Here is a 13849-nt window from a genome sequence, read left to right as displayed (position 1 = left end):
GGCAGGGTGCATTGTAAGCATAAGGTAGAACAAGCCCTGATATGTGTGGCATGTCCTAATAGTGAATCACAGCCATTTTCGTTTTTCACTCTTGCAAGGCTACCTGCTCTCATAGGCCAGAATGGGCTATTAGAATTGTTACATTCTATGATCCTAACAGACTCAGGGAACATGGTAGAAATTCGAGTTTAGTATGCCTCAACTCAGAATAATAAAATACATCTTTCAGTAAAGTTTATTTTAATGTTCTGTGTTTGCAAATACCACTTTTAGAAAGTTGGCATTTGCTTGCCTAACCATTTCAGCCCGCCTCTGCTCTGATGTGTATCTGCTGTCTGGTTTCTGTGAGTGACAGGGCTGGAGAATTCCCGGAGACAGGTTGGGCAGCCAGGTGACGAATACAGAGATTACATCCAGATGGGTGGGAGTAGTGCACCTAGACTATGAATAGGGCTGTGCTCTGCCACCACAATGCTGGCTCCACCTCCTGTGGAGCGTCTGATGTCTCTGCCCTGCACCCTGAAAGAAGTCAGAAGCATGTCCACAAAGTGCTCAAGAACTGGACTGAACTAGGAAAAGGCACCCTGGCCTGACAGAACAAAAGATTTCTGGTATAAATATTGGACCTGCTCCTAAGAAATCAGATCCTGCTTGAACCAAGAAGAACCCCTGCCCAACGAGAAGGAACTGGGAAAGCTGCAAGGAGGAGTACTGTCCCTGACCTGGGGGATTGGCCTGCAGTGGTTGCCTTGCTGCGAGAGGAGAGGAAGAGACTAAAGAGACTTTTATCAACTTGTGTTTTTAACAATCTCCAAGGGCTTGTGGGTGAGCTTGCCCCCTGAACGCAGTCCCAGGTATTGGACTCCTACTGCCTCAAACAGAGCCGCTGGACATTGCCAAGATTTACCCTGCAGCTGGAGCCGCAATCCGAGTGCGACTCGTACCCCCCTGTTCACTTTGAAGTCTGTGCCGTACCACCCCGCACCGCGTGACTCTGCTCCAAATTCGAGCCATAGCTCGCACCGTCCAAGAAGGGCCGCACGCACCCCGCTTCACCCTCCTCCATTCGAGCCACACTGACTTGCCGGCCTCCTACCGCTGGACTCAGGGATCGGAGAGGACCGAAAAGTCTAAGTACAGCCTGTACGCTCGCAGCGTACCGTCCGCCTTGCACTGCGCTAGTGAGATCCTCTGGCAGCCCGCACTTGAAGAGTATGGCTCGTACGTTCGCCATGTACCGGCTGCCTTGTACCGCTCTGCTTCGCATCGAAAAGGCATCCCCGCTCTGAGGCACGACGTGCATCATGCCTCACACAATGAACGCCGGAAAACCAGCATTGTCCGCCTCGCTCCTCGGGGCCCCCGGTCTATGCCTCTCACAAGATGCCTACAGTCAGCCGGGGTCCGCACCGCAGAGGGGCCGCCAACGTCTCTGGTTTGCCTTCACTCCTGCCAGCGCCTCGTCCGCGTCGGACGCATTTCAAGGAAAACTGTATGCCTCGCACTGTGACTGTGTGCGCGCCGGACCCGAGTGTCCGTGACGCTGATTTTTAACTCTTGCCAGATATGATCATCCCCGATAGAGCCGCACAGGCAGCGCGAAGCGCATGGAACTTAAACTACGCATTTTTAAAGGACTCTCATTTGCTAAATAGTACTGTGGCCTAATTTTAAACGTTATAAAGATACTTATTTTTTATACAAAGATTGGAGTAGTGTCCATGTGTGGTGTTGTCACTGAGTTACTGTATGTGTTCACAAGTGCTTAGCCTATAACGCCTCTTAGATAAGCCTTGTCTGCTCGCACCACACTAGCTAGAGGGTGAGCAGGGGTTATTTTAGAGGGTAATACCCTTACCCTTACTAGAGGAGAGGGTCCCTGCTTGACACAAGTCCTTACCTGTTCCAACCAGAGACCCCCAAATCTAACAAACATGAATGCACAGATTCCTCATAGTAAAGTAAGATGCACTGCAGTGCACATATTCCTCATAGTAGAGTAAGATGCAGTGCACAGATCCCACTGAGTGCAGTAAGATGCAGGGCAGTGCACAGATCCCTCATAGTGCAGTAAGGTGCATTGCAGTGCACAGATTCCTCATAGTACAGTAAGATGCACTGCACAGATTCCTCATAGTACAGTACGGTGCAGTGTAGTGCACAGATCCCTCATAGTGCAGTAAGGTGCAGTGCAGTGCACATATTCCTCACAGTACAGTAAGATGCACTACAGTGCACATTTCCTCACAGTGCAGTAAGATGCACTGCACAGATTCCTCATAGTACAGTAAGGTGCAGTGTAGTGCACAGATCCCTCATAGTACAGTAAGGTGCAGTGCAGTGCACAGATTCCTCATAGTACAGTAAGATGCGCTACAGTGCACTGATTCCTCATAGTACAGTAAGATGCACTGCAGTGCACAGATTCCTCACAGTACAGTAAGATGCACTGCAGTGCACAGATTCCTCATAGTACAGTAAGATGCACTGCAGTGCACAGATTCCTCATAGTACAGTAAGATGCACTGCAGTGCACAGATTCCTCGTAGTACAGTAAGATGCACTGCAGTGTTCAAATCTCCTCTTTAACACAAATGATGCCCACAAACACCCATAGGGCCAGAAAGAAAGCCCCCCAGAGGGGCCCTGGATAGAAAAGCCCAGCTCAGCCCCAGGAGCCCCTGGATAGAAGAGCCCTGCTCAACCACAGGGGCCCCCGGATAGAAGAGCCCAGCTCAGCCCGAAATGCCCCGGATAGAAGAGCCCAGCTCAGCCCCAGGGGCCCCAGATAGAAGAGCGCAGCTCAGCCCCAGAGCCCCCGGATAGAAGAGCCCAGCTCAGCCCCCAGGGGTCCCAGATAGAAGAGCCCAGCTCAGCCCCAGTGGCCCCCGGATAGAAGAGCCCAGCTCAGCCCCAGAGCCCCCGGATAGAAGAGCCCAGCTCAGCCCCAGGTTTCCCTGATAGAAGAGCCCAGCTCAGCCCCAGTGGCCCCCGGATAGAAGAGCCCAGCTCAGCCCCAGAGCCCCCGGATAGAAGAGCCCAGCTCAGCCCCAGGGCCCCAGGATAGAAGAGCCCAGCTCAGCCCCAGAACCACCGGATAGAAGAGCCCAGCTCAGCCCCAGGTTTCCCTGATAGAAGAGCCCAGCTCAGCCCCAGAACCACCGGAGAGAAGAGCCAAGCTCAGCCCCAGGGGCCCCCAGATAGTATAGCCCAGCTTAGCCCCAGGGGCCCCCGGATAGCAGAGCCCAGCTTAGCCCCTCAGGGGACCCCAGATAGAAGAGCCCAGCTCAGCCCCTTTGGCCCCTGGATAGAAGAGCCCAGCTCAGCCCCAGGGATCCCCCGGATAGAAGAGCGCAGCTCAGCCCCTCAGGGGACCCAGATAGAAGAGCCCAGCTCAGCCTCCGTGGCCCCTAGATAGAAGAGCCCAGCTCAGCCCCAGGGGCCCTCGGATAGAAGAGCCTAGCTCAGCCCCAGGGGCCCCCGGATAGAAGAGCCCAGCTCAGCCCCAGGGGGCCCCGGATTGAAGAGCCCAGCTCAGCCCCAGAGCCCCCGGATAGAAGAGCCCAGCTGAGCCCCAGGGGGCCCCAGATAGAATAGCCCAGCTCAGCCCCAGAGCCCCCGGATGGAAGAGCCCAGCTCAGCCCCAGGGTCCCCTGATAGAAGAGCCCCGCTCAGCCCCAGTGCCCGCAGATAAAAGAGCCCAGATCAGCCCCAGGGGCCCGGAAATAAGAGCCCAGCTCAGCCCCACTTGCCCGCAGATAAAAGAGCCCAGATCAGCCCCAGAGGCCCGGATATAAGAGCCCAGCTCAGCCCCAGGGGCCCCCGGATAGAAGAGCCCAGCTCAGCCCCAGAACCCCCGGAGAGAAGAGCCAAGCTCAGCCCCAGGGGCCCCCAGATAGAAGAGCCCAGCTCAGCCCCAGGGGCCCCCGGATAGAAGAGCCCAGCTCAGCCCCAGAACCCCCGGAGAGAAGAGCCAAGCTCAGCCCCAGGGGCCCCCAGATAGAAGAGCCCAGCTCAGCCCCAGGGGCCCCCGGATAGAAGAGCCCAGCTCAGCCCCTCAGGGGACCCCAGATAGAAGAGCCCAGCTCAGCCCCTTTGGCCCCCGGATAGAAGAGCCCATCTCAGCCCAGGGGCCTCCAGATAGAAGAGCCCAGCTCAGCCCCAGGGGCCCCCTGATAGAAAAGCCCAGCTCAGCCAAGGGGCCCCCGGATAGAAGAGCCCAGCTCAGCCCCAGGGCCCCTGGATAAAAGAGCCCAGCTCAGCCCCAGGGGCCCCGGATAGAAGAGCCCAGCTCAGCCCCAGGGCACCCGGATAGAAGAGCCCAGCTCAGCCCCAGGGGCACCCGGATAGAAGAGCCCAGCTCAGCCACAGGGCCCCCGGATAGACGAGCCCAGCTCAGCCCTAGGGGCCCCTGGATAGAAGAGCCCAGCTCAGCCCCAGGAGCCTCGGATAGAAGAGCCCAGCTCAGCCTCAGGGGCCCCGGATAGAAGAGCCCAGCTCAGCCCCCGGGGCCCCGGATAGAAGAGCCCAGCTTAGCCCGGCTCCTGCAGAGATTCCCTCCAGGATTATTCAGTCTATTTCTACAAACACAGCAGAAGGTGCTGACAATCTCCTACCTGAGCAGAGACGTGTGCAGACATGTCCAGGTTCTCTCCTCACCTGGGGGGTTGATGGGGGGGACAGATCTAGGGTGAGGGGCAGATCTGGGGCCTGGGGGGCAGATATCGGGTCTGAGGCGGGGCAGATCTGGGGTCTGAGGGGGGTCTGAAGATGAAGATAGCTGCACAGACACACAGGGGGTCCTCCCTCCTCTGCAGAGGCCGGGAGTGATGTCACCACCGCTGCTGGTGCTGTCTCTGCCGCTGCTGACCAGGAAGAGGATACCCTTCTCCCTTCCATCCAATGTGCAGCGCAGTGGATTTCATCAGCAGGCGAGGATCGCCCTCTGGTGGGCCCTGATGGAATAGGAGTTGTTTGTATTTTTATAAGAGATGCACTGTTTGTTACTTCACCCATCACACCTCACTGCACCTTCCCTTCATGAAAAAGCATGACAACTAAGTCTTGATGATAATAAGCAAAGATTTTTAAAGTAATAAAAGTATATCTTTTTCTATGAAACTTTTGTCCCTGACCATGTTACATTTATTGTCAAAAAGAATTGTTCTATGTGTGCGTTATGTGTTTCCTTTCTGGTGAAACTCCTAAAGAGATTTATTTCCATGTGAATCATTGTTTCTTTGTTTGTGTATACGTAACCATGTATGTGGAGCATTAAACTAGAATGTTTGTATTATAAAACTAAAAAAAGTAAACATTCTGTGACATGCTGTACAGCATAGTGTAAGATACTGTTAGAATAGAAAAATAATGTTTGCGAATTTCATTTGCGGTGCTATTTTCTATGTGTTCGCCGTTTTGAGTTAAAAATCTAAACTAATCCTTCGTCATTTCTGAGAAGAGGCCTCTGCTGAGATTCATTTCTCGAGGCTGGTTTTGCTTCACTAATGAATACATTGTCCTTATTCGGGCATTACTTTCCCACTAGATAGAAGCCTTGTCCCACTTGTCTAGTGGTGGGCACAGGCAGACCTTGAGTAGTAGAGAGTGACCTAAGAATCGAAACGTATTCTCTGTACTTCACTGTTTAGCTGCATCTGCCTGGAAAATGTCATTATGGGCGTGCCTTCATTGGTTTCCTAATTGCATTTTTTGCCCAAATCCTCTTCGATCAATCTACTGTTTCTAAATTCTTGTTATTTTGATATTTGATATTTATGGGCATTTGTAAAGCGCAAGCGTTCGCTCCCAGGGGAGCATCATGGCTCATACCCCTGCATTATCCTGGTTACTAACTTTGTTATTTTATATTTCTAGTGTCTGTATTTAAATTTGTACCTCAAACTGCCTCTGCCTGTATTCGTCTGTCTGTAGCTTGCTTTCTTCTGGTTTTCCAGTCAGCTTTCCCTCTCCCCTTAACTATTTTGTGGACTGCCTAGTGGTGGTAATGTAAGACTCAGAGAGCCCATTGGTCCTTACTACTACTAGTACACTAGTACTACTACTCTGCCGTGCAGATTGCATGCCCAAGTAAGGTATTATACCCGTGTTTGTTGAGATGGGAAGGCTTTCTTTTACTATCTCATGTCCAATCAGTAAAACGAGAGAGTGGCCATGGTCACATTGGATACCACAAAGTTGTGTTTTCTGCTCTTCATGGCCCAGTATTATATACATATTAGTAGCAGTTAATGGTGAACTGATTACCGTGCACCACGGCTGAAAGGAAGTGTGGGGAGGAGGAGGAGGAGGACGGCACCATTACATTTTCCTACCAAGAAGACCTTGAGTCCGATTGTCTGCCCAGTCTTATTTCTTTTCAAAACCCAGATAGCTCTAGACACTGAGTCCAGTCCTTTACAGGTTGTCTTCTTGAGCGACATTTCAAAAATTGCCACCAACAAAATGCCGAACCGGATATTTTATTATTTTTGATTGGACATATTGTCTGTACCTGAATTGTAGTGATGTGTGTGGTCTATGTATTTTCAATCTTGCTACGGAAAAAATATAATTAGGGGGAGGTTGATGTAAATGAATCTAGGACCCTAGTATAAAATTCCTGATTTATGTCCTTATATAGGTAGATTGTATCATATTCTTATAAAGGCATAGAAATCAATTCCATATTTGGTGCCCAAACCATACAGCCAAAGATATTTACAACAAGGGTTGGTGAGGGACAGAGTCTCTGAATTAAACAGAATACTCTCACCCAGTCAAGAGATCAGGGCTAGATCCAACACCGTTTTTTAGCTCACTGCACCATCCCAGTTTCAGAACCTGGCTGTATGCAAATTAGTCCGTTCCTGTCCCAGTGCGTGATGGGAACAGGGCAAACCAAACTACATCAGCCAATTCTTACACTGGGAAGGAAACAAGCTACCGGAGACCGGTTTCTGGCATTTCAGCCTCTTCGGCCCGGCTTGCTTGAATCCTGATGGTGCAATGAGCAAGGGACTCACATCTGAGTATACCCTTCCACGCTTAGGGTGGACAAAAATATTTACAACAAGGGTTGGTGAGGGACAGAGTCTCTGAATTAAACAGAATACTCTCACCCAGTCAAGAGATCAGGGCTAGATCCAACACCGTTTTTTAGCTCACTGCACCATCCCAGTTTCAGAACCTGGCTGTATGCAAATTAGTCTGTTCCTGTCCCAGTGCATGATGGGAACAGGGCAAACCAAACTACATCAGCCAATTCTTACACTGGGAAGGAAACAAGCTACCGGGGACCGGTTTCTGGCATTTCAGCCTCTTCGGCCCGGCTTGCTTGAATCCTGATGGTGCAATGAGCAAGGGACTCACATCTGAGTATACCCTTCCACGCTTAGGGTGGACAAAAATATTTACAACAAGGGTTGGTGAGGGACAGAGTCTCTGAATTAAACAGAATACTCTCACCCAGTCAAGAGATCAGGGCTAGATCCAACACCGTTTTTTAGCTCACTGCACCATCCCAGTTTCAGAACCTGGCTGTATGCAAATTAGTCTGTTCCTGTCCCAGTGCATGATGGGAACAGGGCAAACCAAACTACATCAGCCAATTCTTACACTCGGAAGGAAACAAGCTACTGGGGACCGGTTTCTGGCATTTCAGCCTCTTCGGCCCGGCTTGCTTGAATCCTGATGGTGCAATGAGCAAGGGACTCACATCTGAGTATACCCTTCCACGCTTAGGGTGGACAAAAATATTTACAACAAGGGTTGGTGAGGGACAGAGTCTCTGAATTAAACAGAATACTCTCACCCAGTCAAGAGATCAGGGCTAGATCCAACACCGTTTTTTAGCTCACTGCACCATCCCAGTTTCAGAACCTGGCTGTATGCAAATTAGTCTGTTCCTGTCCCAGTGCATGATGGGAACAGGGCAAACCAAACTACATCAGCCAATTCTTACACTGGGAAGGAAACAAGCTACCGGGGACCGGTTTCTGGCATTTCAGCCTCTTCGGCCCGGCTTGCTTGAATCCTGATGGTGCAATGAGCAAGGGACTCACATCTGAGTATACCCTTCCACGCTTAGGGTGGACAAAAATATTTACAACAAGGGTTGGTGAGGGACAGAGTCTCTGAATTAAACAGAATACTCTCACCCAGTCAAGAGATCAGGGCTAGATCCAACACCGTTTTTTAGCTCACTGCACCATCCCAGTTTCAGAACCTGGCTGTATGCAAATTAGTCTGTTCCTGTCCTAGTGCATGATGGGAACAGGCCAAACCAAACTACATCAGCCAATTCTTACACTGGGAAGGAAACAAGCTACCGGGGACCGGTTTCTGGCATTTCAGCCTCTTCGGCCCGGCTTGCTTGAATCCTGATGGTGCAATGAGCAAGGGACTCACATCTGAGTATACCCTTCCACGCTTAGGGTGGACAAAAATATTTACAACAAGGGTTGGTGAGGGACAGAGTCTCTGAATTAAACAGAATACTCTCACCCAGTCAAGAGATCAGGGCTAGATCCAACACCGTTTTTTAGCTCACTGCACCATCCCAGTTTCAGAACCTGGCTGTATGCAAATTAGTCTGTTCCTGTCCCAGTGCATGATGGGAACAGGGCAAACCAAACTACATCAGCCAATTCTTACACTGGGAAGGAAACAAGCTACCGGGGACCGGTTTCTGGCATTTCAGCCTCTTCGGCCCGGCTTGCTTGAATCCTGATGGTGCAATGAGCAAGGGACTCACATCTGAGTATACCCTTCTACGCTTAGGGTGGACAAAAATATTTACAACAAGGGTTGGTGAGGGACAGAGTCTCTGAATTAAACAGAATACTTTCACCCAGTCAAGAGATCAGGGCTAGATCCAACACCGTTTTTTAGCTCACTGCACCATCCCAGTTTCAGAACCTGGCTGTATGCAAATTAGTCTGTTCCTGTCCCAGTGCATGATGGGAACAGGGCAAACCAAACTACATCAGCCAATTCTTACACTGGGAAGGAAACAAGCTACCGGGGACCGGTTTCTGGCATTTCAGCCTCTTCGGCCCGGCTTGCTTGAATCCTGATGGTGCAATGAGCAAGGGACTCACATCTGAGTATACCCTTCCACGCTTAGGGTGGACAAAAATATTTACAACAAGGGTTGGTGAGGGACAGAGTCTCTGAATTAAACAGAATACTCTCACCCAGTCAAGAGATCAGGGCTAGATCCAACACCGTTTTTTAGCTCACTGCACCATCCCAGTTTCAGAACCTGGCTGTATGCAAATTAGTCTGTTCCTGTCCCAGTGCATGATGGGAACAGGGCAAACCAAACTACAAAAGCCAATTCTCCAAACTCCACGACACCGGACCAGCATAAAGACGACTCACCTTCTACACCCCAGCCTGCCAGCTCCACTCCACCGACCGCGCCCTAGCCACCGTCCCTCGCATCCGAAGAATGACCTCCGGCAGCAGATCATTCTCCTACCTCGCCGCCAAGACATGGAACAACCTCCCCATCCACGTGTGGCAGACCCAGGACCTGCTGACCTTCAGGAGACTTCTCAAGACCTGGCTGTTCGAGCACTGGGCCAGGGACAGACTGATTTGCATATAGCCAGATTCTGAGCTGGGATGGGGCAGTGAGATAAATAACGGTGATGGATCAAGCCCTGATCTTTGGACTGGGTAAGAGTGGTCTGCTCAATTCAGACACTCTGTTCATCACCACCCCCTTTTGTAAATCGATTTTGGCCACTATAGGTGTGGCAGGGTATACTCAGACATGAGTCCCTTTCTCACTGCTCCATCAGGATTCAAGCAAGCCGGGCCGAAGAGGCTGAAATGCCAGAAACCGGTCCCCGGTAGCTTGTCTCCTTTCTGGTAAAGAATTGGCTTGGTAGTTTAGTCTGCCCTGTTCCCATGATGCACTGGGCCAGGGACAGACTGATTTGCATATAGCCAGATTCTGAGCTGGGATGGGGCAGTGAGATAAATAACGGTGATGGATCAAGCCCTGATCTTTGGACTGGGTAAGAGTGGTCTGCTCAATTCAGACACTCTGTTCATCACCACCCCCTTTTGTAAATCGATTTTGGCCACTATAGGTGTGGCAGGGTATACTCAGACATGAGTCCCTTTCTCACTGCTCCATCAGGATTCAAGCAAGCCGGGCCGAAGAGGCTGAAATGCCAGAAACCGGTCCCCAGTAGCTTGTCTCCTTTCTGGTAAAGAATTGGCTTGGTAGTTTAGTCTGCCCTGTTCCCATGATGCACTGGGCCAGGGACAGACTGATTTGCATATAGCCAGATTCTGAGCTGGGATGGGGCAGTGAGATAAATAACGGTGATGGATCAAGCCCTGATCTTTGGACTGGGTAAGAGTGGTCTGCTCAATTCAGACACTCTGTTCATCACCACCCCCTTTTGTAAATCGATTTTGGCCACTATAGGTGTGGCAGGGTATACTCAGACATGAGTCCCTTTCTCACTGCTCCATCAGGATTCAAGCAAGCCGGGCCGAAGAGGCTGAAATGCCAGAAACCGGTCCCCGGTAGCTTGTCTCCTTTCTGGTAAAGAATTGGCTTGGTAGTTTAGTCTGCCCTGTTCCCATGATGCACTGGGCCAGGGACAGACTGATTTGCATATAGCCAGATTCTGAGCTGGGATGGGGCAGTGAGATAAATAACGGTGATGGATCAAGCCCTGATCTTTGGACTGGGTAAGAGTGGTCTGCTCAATTCAGACACTCTGTTCATCACCACCCCCTTTTGTAAATCGATACAGCCAAAGTACGGCAGGGATACTTCCACTAAGCTCCAAGAATTAACAACGTTTACTTGGAAAAACCCGCCTTCAGCAGCCCGGGACTTCCCCCTGCTTGAATATTAAGTTCTCCTAGAACTCTCGACATTTTCCAAGAATTGAGCCTTTGAGTGACTTTATTAAGTCCAAACATGTGTCAAACTCGGCACCTCCAAAGTATAAATATGCTCTGATTTGCCCAATCAAACACACGGTGGTTTGGAGCAGATCGACTATCTATTTGCCCGACACCCTGCAGCAGCAAGTGCCGAGGAAGCCGACCCTCCAGCAGACGCACTGCGAGACTCTGCCATTTCTCTTTGCCGAGAAATCCAGTTCCAGTGTTTCCAGATTACCCTTGCGGGTATCTGGGAAATCGAGTCCCGAGAACGTGATACAAGACCTCCTTCATTCTAAAACCAAAGGTACGGAGCTGATTAGCTCTCTTAGAGAATTCTTGGAATTAGATTCCTGGTAGAAAAAATCCTAGACTTAAACTCCTCCTCTTATACTCCCTCCCTCGTACTAGACTTAGGTTAGGTACACCGGGTAGGCGTATTTTAGAAGCACTAGTTGAGTATTTTTAGCCATCCTTTATTACTGTATGTATTTTATACATTTTATACCTTTTATGCACTTAATGGCTTAACACCCACATCATGCTTTTACAGTACTATTTTATAATAATGTTCGGATTATATGCCTTGTACTTCATAGTAAGCTTTACTATTGTAGCAGTTCATTTTCAATGCTTGAGAAAGAAGACTGTTAAATAAATAACCTCTTTAATTGACAACGCCTGTCTCTCTATTTTCTCAGCCGCTCTGGTGAAACGAAGCATGCACGATTGACTGAGTGAATTAGCTATCTATTGTTTCCGCGACTCTAGAGATTGCTTTCTTAATCATAGGAAACAAACTTGTCATGTTTATGCGGTTGTCAGAAACTAATCCCTTCTTGTGAATTCGAGAAAATTTCTAGTGACCTCTGAGCTGGCTGGCACTCACAATTAAGTCTAATATATTCGGTAGAGACCTAGGGGACTTCACGCCTACGTCTAAGCTACAGGATATATTATTCCAATGCGCAGAGCCTATTGGGAATATAGGAACTACACTACAAGGTGTATATGGCATCTAAACAATGTGTAATGTTTTTTCTAGCAGTACCGACCACCAGTGTCAGGGCCAGCGGAGACGGCGATGCCAGCCAGCAGGGAGCAGATGTGGCAGCTGCAGGGGGTAAGCCAGCAGCAGTGGTGGGCGGTTGTGAGTTCTCCAAGGGGTTTGATGGGTCAACTCAAAGCAAGGATCCATGGGTGGGTAAATGTCAAATGTATGTTGGTGAAAGGTTTGTTGAGAATGATAGCCATGTTTGGATGGATGGATGTTACTCAATCATAGGTGAAGACTGGATGAAAAGAATGTAAAACATAAACCGTGCCGGAGTAGCAAAGACAAGGGTGATAAAATAATGCTAGAAGAACAATGCATTTATAAATGGAAAAATCCCTGGGAAGAAGAATAAACAAGGATTGTTTTTGTTTATCAAGGTTTTTGTTAAAATGTTTGAGGTTGTATTTAGGACTTCTCCCTTGACTCACAGTAGTTTCCAAGCACAACATATATATTATGTACCCACCCTTCATCAGTCGCCTCCCTCTGAGGCCCACTCCCTACCCATGGGATTTTTCGACAGTGTCAGCCATGGGTGGCCTATCGGCTGTATGGTTACAACAATTACAATAGCAGTACCTCACGTGGCGTTGTGACGCTTATCATCATTCATATTAGTAACTATCCATCTGCCTTGTTGTAGACCAGTCAGGGGCGAAAGTGAAATTGAGCATTTAACAGAGCCTGGCCATAATAGAAAAAGAGATAATTGCGTAGTACAGCTGCCCCACCTGCAGACAGTAGTAAGGTATCGCAAGTCTGCGACACGAGCATGTCTGTCTATGGCGCAGGCCGAGCTGGCATGCCTACAAGATTAATTTAGCTAAACAAGAGAGAGAGAAGAAGAATGCTTGTCTACTCCATCAGCCGCTGATATTGGGCCCTGAGGGCCTCCAGCTGCCTTTTGCCAGGTCCGGGTTGCTCTCTCCGGCCTGTCAGATGGTGGGTTGGCAGGAGTCGCTATATCAAGAAAGAAAAAGACAAATTGTAACCAATACTCTTAGCAAAACAATAACACATAAAATAAAATGATATAGTGGCACAGTAGCACTAGCAGCACATAACATGTGTGGTATCCTCGATTCCTCGGCCCCCAAGATGTGGATGTGATTAGAGTTTCAGGCATCAGGGCCCAATATCAGCGGCTGGTGGCCCAGGAAGAAGAAGAGGAGGCGGCAGCCGCTGCAGCCTGTAATGCCCCAGGCCCCCGACAGGCCCCAGTAGTGCCTTCGGTGGTCTGGCAGCCACCCGCTGCCATTCTTCAACCATTGCTGCTCACCCTGTACACTTCGAGCCTTTCAGCGCCGCATGCTCCTGAGGTTTGCGCGCCTGGAAAGCCGGATAGAGGAGCGTTTGGACCAGCTGGAGAGGAAGGACCGACTCCTAGCCCTCCACTAGGCCTCAGTCTCTTGCCCCTTTTTTAAATTGTTTGTTGGGTGGATGGGACCTGTTGGGGAGAGGGTGGGAATGTGGGAGTTGGGGAAATTGGATTGGGGGTTTTTGGAATCATTTTTTATGGACATTTGTTTGGATAATTTGGATTTTGGAGTTTCGTTGGACATTGGTTGGGGTTAGGGAGGGGCGGGTCAGGTGTTGTAGGCTTTTCTTCTAGTTTATATTTGTTAGGGGAATACATTCTTAGTTTACATATGATATAAATCTGTTTTGGTGAGGGTTACTCTTTTACATTGCACTGTTTCCTTTGACGCAGGGCCGCAGCCAGTTTTTTAAATCTGCCTGATAGTGTAACACAGCAACAGATAGATGCGGCACCCTCACTTGTCCTGCTACTCTCTTCTCCTAGTCTATGCAGTCTGCAACTATATAAACCCCTGTGTACTCGGAACGGGTGTCGGTGTGTGAATTTATTTCCAC

The sequence above is a fragment of the Lissotriton vulgaris genome, unplaced genomic scaffold (genome assembly GCF_964263255.1).
Source record: "Lissotriton vulgaris unplaced genomic scaffold, aLisVul1.2 SCAFFOLD_2581, whole genome shotgun sequence".
NCBI classification, from domain to species: Eukaryota; Metazoa; Chordata; class Amphibia; order Caudata; family Salamandridae; genus Lissotriton; species Lissotriton vulgaris.
Note: the sequence above shows the minus strand (reverse complement) of the source record.